This window comes from Mauremys mutica, chromosome 4 (assembly GCF_020497125.1).
Source record: "Mauremys mutica isolate MM-2020 ecotype Southern chromosome 4, ASM2049712v1, whole genome shotgun sequence".
Lineage (NCBI taxonomy): Eukaryota > Metazoa > Chordata > Testudines > Geoemydidae > Mauremys > Mauremys mutica.
In genome coordinates this window covers 26,795,770-26,805,942 of record NC_059075.1, presented here as the reverse complement: position 1 = coordinate 26,805,942, position 10,173 = coordinate 26,795,770, and the positions used below count along the sequence as shown (strand labels likewise).

Here is a 10,173-nt window from a genome sequence, read left to right as displayed (position 1 = left end):
TGGGTAGATTTAGCTACATTCTGTAGTAGTTAGGCACAATAGTTATACACATGATAAAAGGTATCTGATTTGACAAAGTAAATAATAGTGCAGGCCCAATGGAACAATTTACGAAGGGACATGGCAGATTCTCCATCACTGATTTGTTAAATCAAGATTTGATGTTTTTCTAAAAGATCTGGTCTAGGAATTATTTTGGGGAAGTTCTCTGGCCTGTGTTATACAGAAGGCCAGGTCAGACTAGAATACCACAATGGTCCCTTCTGGCCTTGGAATCTATGAATGTATCATCAGTGAAACTCTAACAGCAGAGATGAACTTGGCCACAAATGTTTACACAGCCATTCTATACCTATAAGTAATAAACAGATATTTCAAAAGACTAGTTGTTTTTATTTTGTGGAGGACAAAGCTACAGTTCCAATATTAGCCTGGATTTTGAATTGTCATATTGCCATTGTTTTTATGGAAGCAAGCATTAATTAGTAGTTAGACAATGGGATAGAAAACAGAACTTCTGGGATCCATTACCCACATTGCCACCTTAAACAAACCCCAATTCTGCAACTGCCTGGGCAGATCATTGCACCCACAGGGAGCCCCACTGCATAATGAAGTCCTCTCTCCAGAAAGTAGGTACAGCACTGGGCAGCAGAGATCATCAGATCAATAATTACTATAGATGAAATCCTGGCCCCATGGAATTCAATGGGGCCAAGATTAATTTCACTCTATGTGCTTAAATCTTACCTACTTGTAAAATGGAAAGCTCAGTTAATTAGGGCTGGGATCTGCAAACAATACTCATCTTAAGCCATTCCTGGGACTGCTCACAGAGTAAGGATCTACTCAGGCCAAGTTATACTGGCAAAGTTTAGCCTGTAAGGTATACAAGGCAGTTCAAAATGAAAGATTTTCCTGGGGTCTGTTAGCCAAAGAATATCCAGAATTAAGGTTTACAAATGAAGTTATTTTAAGAACTCTCACATTGGTTATCACCATTTAGTCATCACCAAATTAGAATGACCATTAAAACATTGTTAACACAGTGAAGTGAAGGAAAACAATAACTAACCCTTTGCCCTATACTAGCTCTTTTTATTATTCTAACACTTATCTCTTATCCCAAGAAACAAGATTTCTCTTAGGCACTTGCTTTTTATAGCACCTCTCCAGGAAAAGGTGGGCCCAGTTGTGGTCTGGGTGGAGCAATAACTCTAGTCCTCCCTAGACACTCCCTTATATAAATGGAAAGTCAAGCAACACCTGCCCCTAAAGGGAGCTTTATGTAGTTTTTTAGGTATACCACTCCCCAAACACACTCTTAGCTTCTCTCTGTAGGGAAGTTCTACTAGAGCACCTGAACTTTTTCTTTGTCTGAGGTAAGATATTAAGTGTTGTAACTTATTCAAGTATAAAGTGTTGTTATTATTTGCTTATGTGTTTAAGTGAAGGATATAATATTTCTTCCAGAGTAGCAGTGATGAAGTAATTCTTGGCATCAGACATGTTTTCTGTTGATAAATAATAGACTTGTTGTTTGTAACTAGAAAACATTTCCTTTCTGGTCAGTGTTTAAATTTTCTTTCTCAGGATAATGGGTAAGGGGACAGGGGTTCTGTTATAGATTTGTCAGTGGAAGCTGATGCACACTGAGGCCACTCAAAGGGGTTAATTTTATTTAAGCATTCAGAAATTAATATCTAATTAAACTTTGAAATGGAATGTTAAAAGCAGTGGGTGACAGACTGTCTGTAGGCGTGTCCCCTGAAGTGCTCCCTGTTTCGTGCTAAGTCTCTTCTTTGCCTGTACACAGCCTGGCTCTAGCCAATACCCTATCACAACACTTAATTCACTCACAATAATTTTTTTTTAATCTCTGCTCAGTTCTTACCCTGTTCAAACGCTCAATTGTTGCATCTCTGCTTGTGGTGTGTGTGACTAGGGAGATGTATCTCTTGCTATTCTAGCTGAGCAGATGCTTTAAAATAGCAAGATAGGAACTTGGACAAAAGCAAGGTGACTCAGAGGTAAAGCAGCCACTCTAGACTTAACTTAAGCTGTCATGAGATGGACTTCTAGGAGCCACAGAATAGTCTATGATGCCACCTATCATATATCTAGAATACCTAGACCTAATAGAGTGAGTTAAAGACAGAGTGACAGCCTAAACTCTGATTTCCTTTTGGTATCTTATGTTGAAATCCAGTGCTTAATACTACTTTTTGATACAGATCCTATCTACTTCTGTGATAGGCACTTTCAAAATGCCTATGGATGAATAAATGGTGGTGCAGAGCTGTATCTTGTAAAATCATTTAGGTCTCAATCCTGCGAGGGACTTAATGTGGGCAGGCTCCTGTTAAAGCTAATGGGGATCTCCATATATAGGAGTCTGCTAGCCTGGAGTCACTTGCAGGATTGTGGCCTTAGTGAGCTCATGTTAATCACAAGTGCCTCTGACATTTCCCTTATTGCAATTTGATCGTACATATTCAGTCACCAGTGGTGAGTTCCTTAATTTTTCTTTTGCACTTGATAAGTGCATCAGTATTGTTTCCATTTGCTTGTGTTTTGTTTTAAACTGTGCTCTATATGATATCATGAGGAAAATCACAGGCACATAAAGAATACTGTAGGGATAACAATGAAGGGGTGGCCACAAGAGCTGCTTTGACATCAGGCCAGAGGATTCCAAAGTGAAGCTAAGAAATGATATCCTAATGTTAAAGCAGCGAATAAAGCGCTTTTGATTCTGGCAGAAGTGAACCTCAGAGGCATTAGGAAGCATGACAGAATAAGGCAATGAGAAGCTCAGAATATGAATTTTATTACCTTTTGAAGAGAGGGGAATTCATTTCAGTTAACAGAATGGACCAGGATGCTGCTTGCAATCATCACTGTGAGTTAAAAGCGTGTTCTTTTCTATTAAAACAGTGTCATGAGACACCCTTTAGGATTAGGAAAGTTCACCCAGTACTAGTGCTCTGTTCAGCTAACCACTAAGTATTTTATGATGCAAAACAGACACTGATGTGAATCTTTTATATAAGGGACAGGACTAGATAATTCTGTTTTAACATATACACACAATGGCCTGTTCATTACAGTGTATACCACTAGCTATCCTGCTAATGGAGATTCTCTTGTACCCCAGGCCATTAGGAGATTGTGCTTCAGGCAGAGATCTGCATTCTCTCTGGTGTTTATATGAAGTTCCAAGTTGCTCAGGGAAGTCCTAGTTGGCCATAGGTTTGTTACGAAGTTCAAGAAAAAAAGAAAAGAAGAAAAATCATGTGAATTTACTCTTTATGAACGGTACTGACAACCCTGCATAATGAAGTCCTCTCTCCAGAAAGTAGGTGCAGGGTTGGGCAGCAGCAGTGCTACTCTGCAGTGTGCCTTGCCTCTTGACATGGGGAACAGCCTTTAGAGATGAGAGGGTAATTCACTCATTGCCAGCTAAGGGTTTGTCTACACAGCGTTATTCAGGAACAGCTCCATATGTAGATGATATTCTGGAATAAGAGTGCCTTGTTCCTGTTTAGTTTAACCCAGTGACCTGCAATAGGAAGGAGAGTTTCTATCTCCATGAGCCATCCAGTCCCTTTGGTTTTTGGACAGTTATATAAAAAACCCACCACCCTCCCCTTTCTTTCCCTTAACAGGCCCTTCTGGTCCACAGACCTAGAACAATGTGAGCTGGTTTGTTCTGGTGTCATCCTCTAGTCAGGATGCAGTATCCATACTGTGTAATGACATGAGATTCCATTTGCAGGGAAGTCTCCTGTTGAATGCATGATGAAAATAATAAGCATTAGTGTCCTGCATCGTAAAGATACTTTTGGTGCTTTTGTAGTGCATTGTGTTAATATCACTTTGGAACTGAATAACAACAATATGAAGCATTTATGGAATAGATTTCACTCCACTACACAAGTTCAGCATCATCTTTTTGCCCCCCTGTGGAGAGAGATGACACTGAAATGTTGTAACAGGGAATTGTAAGTCAAGCTTGAAGTACACTGGCAGAGTGGTGTGGAAGCCAGCGCATTCCCCACCTACAATATACCTGGCCATTAATTTATTTTCATAGACTACAAATTCACACCTTAACTTTCTAAAATATATATTAGCCATTGTTTATCATTTAATGCTTAAAGAACTAAAACATCACAATAGCAAGAGGTAGATTTAGCTGGTGCCAAGTTTGGCACATACCACCTGGTCCCCACTTTGTTAAACAAATTTGGCTGAGGAACACCTCTGACTCTGGAGCTGGTGAATGTCTCCTACCCTCCTTGGCTGCCTAAGTCTCCTACTCTTCTTCCTCAGCTGATAAGTGCTTAGATACTACAGTAGTAGTACAAAGTCCTTGGAATAGATATTGCCTCCTCTTCCTGGTGGCACCAATCTTTTCCCCTCCAGTGATGACTGAAAGAGCCTCCCTCCTGTTGATCAGTTCTTGTCTCCAGTAATTGTGGATCTGCTCTCCTTGTCCTCTCTGGATCCTGTGCCATCTTTCTGCTTTACGGCTTCCCATTGGGTCTCTCATGCCCAACTATGTGCAACTCTCCTCTCTCTGCCACCAGACTGATTCCCTCAGCTGCCCACTCCTACCACCTGTCTTTTCTTCACTCAGCTGCTAAAGAGACCCGCTCCAGACCTGCCTTTGGTGTTCTGTTTTTGTACAGTGCCTAGAACAGTGGGGTCCTGGTCTCTGACTAGGGACCCTCAGCACTACGGTAGTACAAATATGAAATAATAATAGGCAGATTTCTTTTGGTTTTTTTTGTGGCGCCTCTCCCATGAGTTTTGTGAGTGCTTTTCATATGTATTTACAATGTTGGTTTTGGACTTTGTGTGTTCTTCTGTGTTTTTATACTTCTGAGGGTTGGAATTTATGCATGTACTGGCATGTATTTTACAGGGCTGATTCTGGATATGTGCTTGCTTTTATCCTATATTTTGTGTTTTTTACAAAAGATACTCTGTATTTTGAGTAGACATTTACAATAGGTCAAAGTGGAAATAAAATGTTACTAAATCAATGGTAAGAATTTATACTCACTTTGTAATCTCTTTGTCTTGGTATAAATGACCACACAAAGGACAGCTTAATAGAGAATTAGGCCTTGTATTTTTAAGCCATGTTGTTAATTTGAAAAAGATTCACTGAATCCAACGTGGTGCATAGGAAGTAATTTGCTAAATGCCATGTAATACAAACAGTGAGAAATGTCTCAATGGAGGGATCAGAACTTTTTGGGGGTAAACAGAGCTGAGAGTTGCAGATTCTGCTCTACTGGGCAAACAGAAAAGATTTGCAAGTATTTCCTGAAAATTCTCTATTCTGAGGTTTTGGTAACTAAGATACTATATCAAATATAAAATGTTTCTGAATCCACAGCACAGTCCAATTGCTGGGAGGTTTAGTGGCCCTCAGGCCCCAGACTTGTTTGAAAGATTGTTCTTGGAAATGCTTTCAATTGTTGTCAACTATGGCCAGCCAAACAGGCACTGCCAGAGCTACCCACACTGACACATCTGCTGCCTCCTTCCCTCTGCACCTAAGATAGGCAGCTCCTTTTCCTTCACTCCTGGAAAATATGAGCTGAGTATCACAGCCTTTCTAAGGGACAATTCTCAGCATTCTGCTCTGGGCAGCTCCAGAACTGGGCTTAAAATACTGCCTGTGTAACATAAACGGATAAAACATAAGTAAACACCAAACATTTAGAAAGGGTTGTCAGCTCTAAGTGAATAAAATGTTTTATTTAAAATACCCAGGATAGGTGAGGTAACCTAATCTTTTTACAAGTAATTGTTTCCTCTAGAGCCTTCTGAAGCTATCAAAATCTATGCACTGCAGGCACTAATTTGAGGGCTTTGCTGATAAAATATCCATTAAAATATTGCTATTACTTTAATGGTCATTCTCAAAAGGTCCAAAAAAATCGGAAGCAAAAGCAGAATTTACATTGGTCAAGGGTAAAGGATATAATTACTACAGAAATCTTCGAGAATAAGTTATATAAAAGTCATGAAACAGGAAAAATTTTCTTTTACACATCAACTTCAGGCTGAAAAGCCTGGTTAAGTTACTTTTATCCGAAGAGAGGGAATACTTTATACTCATATCCTCTCTAGCAGTGAATATACTATTGACTTTATTGCAGTCAATGTAGTCAGTGTGGTGATGAGATACTGTGATTTTCAGAAGCTTTCATTAGGTTTGCAGTGAAATGCCATATTCTCATATTAGTCATCTTCACTGCTTTATATGTTAGGAGATGCATTTCAAACTGTTTTTAAAGTACATTATTATTCTGCTGTTCACCAAAATAGACCAATATACATTATAATATGTTTACAAAGTGGCAGTCTTACAAATTCAACATTTTAAAGCTTACATTCCATTCCCAGATCACTACAAAATTGTTTCAAATGGCTGTGCTTACTTCTTAGAGCAAGTATTTTTAAATGAAAAGGTTGATGGCTGCAATTTGATTATTAACAAGTGAAAGAACACAGATAGGAATGGATATTAAATTCAGTATGTTGATATTCCATAGAGAATGAAAAATGGTTAGTGGACAGTTTTAGTGTATTGCCAGTGAGTACTGTGCCATAAAAACTGCAGAACTCACTTTTTTATTTATTTCATTATGGTGGGCGTAGTCATTTTAATGCTCTCTAGGACCCTGTCCTTACCAAGAAAATTAACCATTTTAATAGTGGGTGTCAAACTGCTTCCTCCTTGTCCCTCTCAAGTGGGTGTAGACAAGGTCAACAGAGTTTGACACCTTCTGTAACAAAAGGTGCCAGATACCCATTCTACCAGGTATGTAGCATGCTTTGCTATAATGTATGTAGAACTCTTGACCTTGTATACCACAGAAGGGCAATTGTTTTCAATAAACATGGAAGGGAGGGAGATTGGAGCAGTTCTGTACACCTCACCAACTACTCATTTCCTAGTGTAGACACCATCAGAATCTCTACATGCACTTTCAGTGAGTAGCAGTCACACTATGGCAAAGAGCAAAGTTGATTGATCCTTGCTTCCTCATTTGCTATTCATGTATTAATTCATTAAATGCCTCAAGTAGATGTTTGTACACATGGTATGGAAACTCAACTAGCAACAACAGATCTTACAAATAGGGTTCTTGGGAGGTGAGATAATTGCCAAATAGCATTGCCAGCAGATCGAGGGGAGGGATTATTCCCCTCTATTTGGCACTGGTGAGGCCACATCTGGAGTATTGCATCCAGTTTTGGGCCCCCCCACTACAGAAGGGATGTGGACAAATTGGAGAGAGGTCAGTGGAGGGCAATGAAAATGATTAGGGGGCTGGGGCACATGACTTGCGAGGAGAGGCTGAGGGAACTGGGCTTATTTAGTCTGTAGAAGAGAAGACTGAGGGGGGATTTGTTAGCAACCTTCAACTACCTGAAGGGGGCTTCCAAAGAAGACAGAGCTAGGCAGTTCCCAGTTGTAGCAGATGACAGAACAAAGAACAATGATCTCAAGTTTCAGTGAGGGAGGTCTAGGTTGGATATTAGGAAACACTATTTCACTAGGAAGATGGTGAAGCACTGGAATGGGTTACCTAGGGAGGTGGTGGAATCTCCATCCTTAGAGGTTTTTAAGGTCAGGCTTGACAAAACTCTAGCTGGGATGATTTAGTTGGGGTTGGTCCTGCTTTGAGCAGGGGGTTGGACTAGATGACCTCCTGAGGTCTCTTCCAACCCTAATCTTCTATGATTCTATGAAAACATTAATTTTCTGAATTGTGCCAACATCAGTTTTAGTTAAAACTAAATGTCCACAACATAAAAGCTACCACTATAGTTGGCAACAAGAGGCTTCCACATGTTGGCAGTCTCATCTGAGAGGCTAAGGACGTAATGGATGTTGAGAGGAGACTGATCACAACTACAATAGGTCTTTCCAGGTAAGGGATGGTACAGTATGGGGAAGGCCTGCAAAGTTTTATGCCTATTCTATTGCTTGATAGAGGACTGTCAGTCTAGCACTAAAGTCACTTAGAGTTTAAAAGAAAAATGTTTTAAAGAGAAAAGATAATTTGGCCTTATATAAGAGATGAAATTATTCATATACCATTAGATTAAATGATTTTATTGAAATACTTTTCTGGAACTACCTGGATAAATTGGTTTATTAAAGTGAATGATATTGCTCATGTGAAAGGTGCTATGGCTGACAGTGTTGCAAACTGAAATGTTCTGTTCTTGTAGAAAACCTTTGCAAGCAACCCCCAATGCCTCAACAATGTACCTCAACCCTGATTTTAGGAATCTGATCAGTCCCTGGCTACATTGCTGAATCTGCCAACAAGTGTGATGACCAATACCCATTGTGACAGTTGTTTTTGGAAAGGGAGACATCTGTCTGCATAGAAAGTAGACTGGGATCACTAACTCATTTCACAGAGCCCACCAAAGAATCATCAGATGGTAACAATTTCTGGTCATTACTGGCTTAGTTCAGGTATGAATTAATGTCCAGCAATTAAGACTCCATATCTCGTTACCAATCACCTGAGCCAGAGACATGTCATTCTGTATTAAATGAAAGTTTCAAATCCCTAACAGATGGGTATCCGTCTTCAAGCACCTCCTACCTCTATATATAGATCATGTGTTTTGGAAGTGTAATTTTAAACATAAAGAAGTGCTCTCTGCTGGACCCCAAAACAAACTAGTATTCCTGAAAAGAATGATCAGCATGTTATGTGAGTTTCATATTGAGCACAAGGCATTTGCAAACCGCTGATCTGTCTGTTCCAGTATAGATGTCCAATTTTTCAATGTAAGGACCACCTCAGCAGAGTTCCCTTCCTCGGCCAACTCCTTTCCCAGCCTCCTATTTCCTTGCTGCTTGGTTCTTTAAATTTTTCCTTCATCTGCTAGGCTATAAACCCAGTCCATCTGAAGCAGCAGATCCCCACACAAATTATGCCAATTAAACAAAATATAGCCACAGAACCCTTTTAAAAAATTGACATGGACAATGTTTAGGCATTTAAAGAATGACAGGAATAAGTATGTTCTTCAGTGAGTGGGCAGGCAGTTATATTAACTCTTGACAGTCTACCTAATGTAACATATTTGCAGGGCAAAACCATTAGCAGTTCAATGTTTCTTTAATTTCTGTGCAGAAGCATCAATTTTTTTTGTCAGATCGCATTTTGCAACACAATATCAGTCTTGCCATATCCATGATTTAGACGGGCTGCAGTGATTCTACAATAATTATGTCAAAAAAATGAAATATTTCAAAATGTGATTGACAGGTTGATTACAATAATGCATGTGATTAAACTCAGGGTGTGCTTGTGTAATGAAGGAGAGAATGTCAGTGGTAATTAACTGCATTTTTGTTACATTTTTTTGAGCATTTCTTACTCTTAGGTTGAAGTATATTGTAACCAATGGGCCACCTAGTGGTGGGGCTAGGTACAGAGTCTGAGAAAAAAGTGGTGCCATTTAGGACCGTGGGAGACAGTTTTTATGTAAATTGTAGATTTTTATTCACATTATGTACATTTTATGTAAATTAGCATGGCCATGAACGCCAGAAGGATGCTGTAGAGCAGTGTAACAGGAAGGACTGCTTGTTAGATTTGAGTACAGGAGAGCAGCAAGAAGTGTTGCTGTTCTCCTGGCAGTTCTGCTTAAAGTCTGCCAGGGGCTGGTAACGTTGGGATTCCAATAGCAACAGGGTATAATACTACCATCAAGGTGAATGTTTTTGCCATCCTATGGGTAATATCAGGAATTTCTTAAATGGATGATGACTTTTTCACTAAATGAAAAGATTACATGGTCAGCCAGTCTGCCAAACATGCTACTTGGTTGTATATTGTATTGTGCATCTATGCTGCATCCATCTACCCTTCATCTGTTTTTCTTCTTGGATAGTAAGCTCTTTGGGACAGGGACTGTCCTAGTTTTTATCAAGCAGTCTGATAATACTGTGATGTGAGCATGAGATTTCTTGAACACAACTATAATGGGTCCTGCCACAGTCCTAGGGGCATTATATAACACAGGATCAAAACAAAGATGTGTCTTGTGTGCACTCCTCTATCTGCCAGTGATTAATAGCCTTGCTGTTTTGTTTACTTCTCCCACAGTGGTTGC

The 10,173-nt window shown here is 39.6% G+C and overlaps 1 protein-coding gene across 1 annotated transcript in view; it reads left to right on the top strand.

The window, feature by feature from the left end:
- The first annotated feature begins 1,246 nt into the window (after positions 1-1,246).
- Positions 1,247-10,173, top strand: part of VRK1 (VRK serine/threonine kinase 1) — a 68,312-nt gene continuing 59,385 nt past the window's right edge. The window contains exon 1 of the mRNA XM_045016352.1: positions 1,247-1,382. The gene's annotated coding sequence lies outside the window, so the exon portion shown is untranslated. The remainder of the gene's footprint in view (positions 1,383-10,173) is intronic.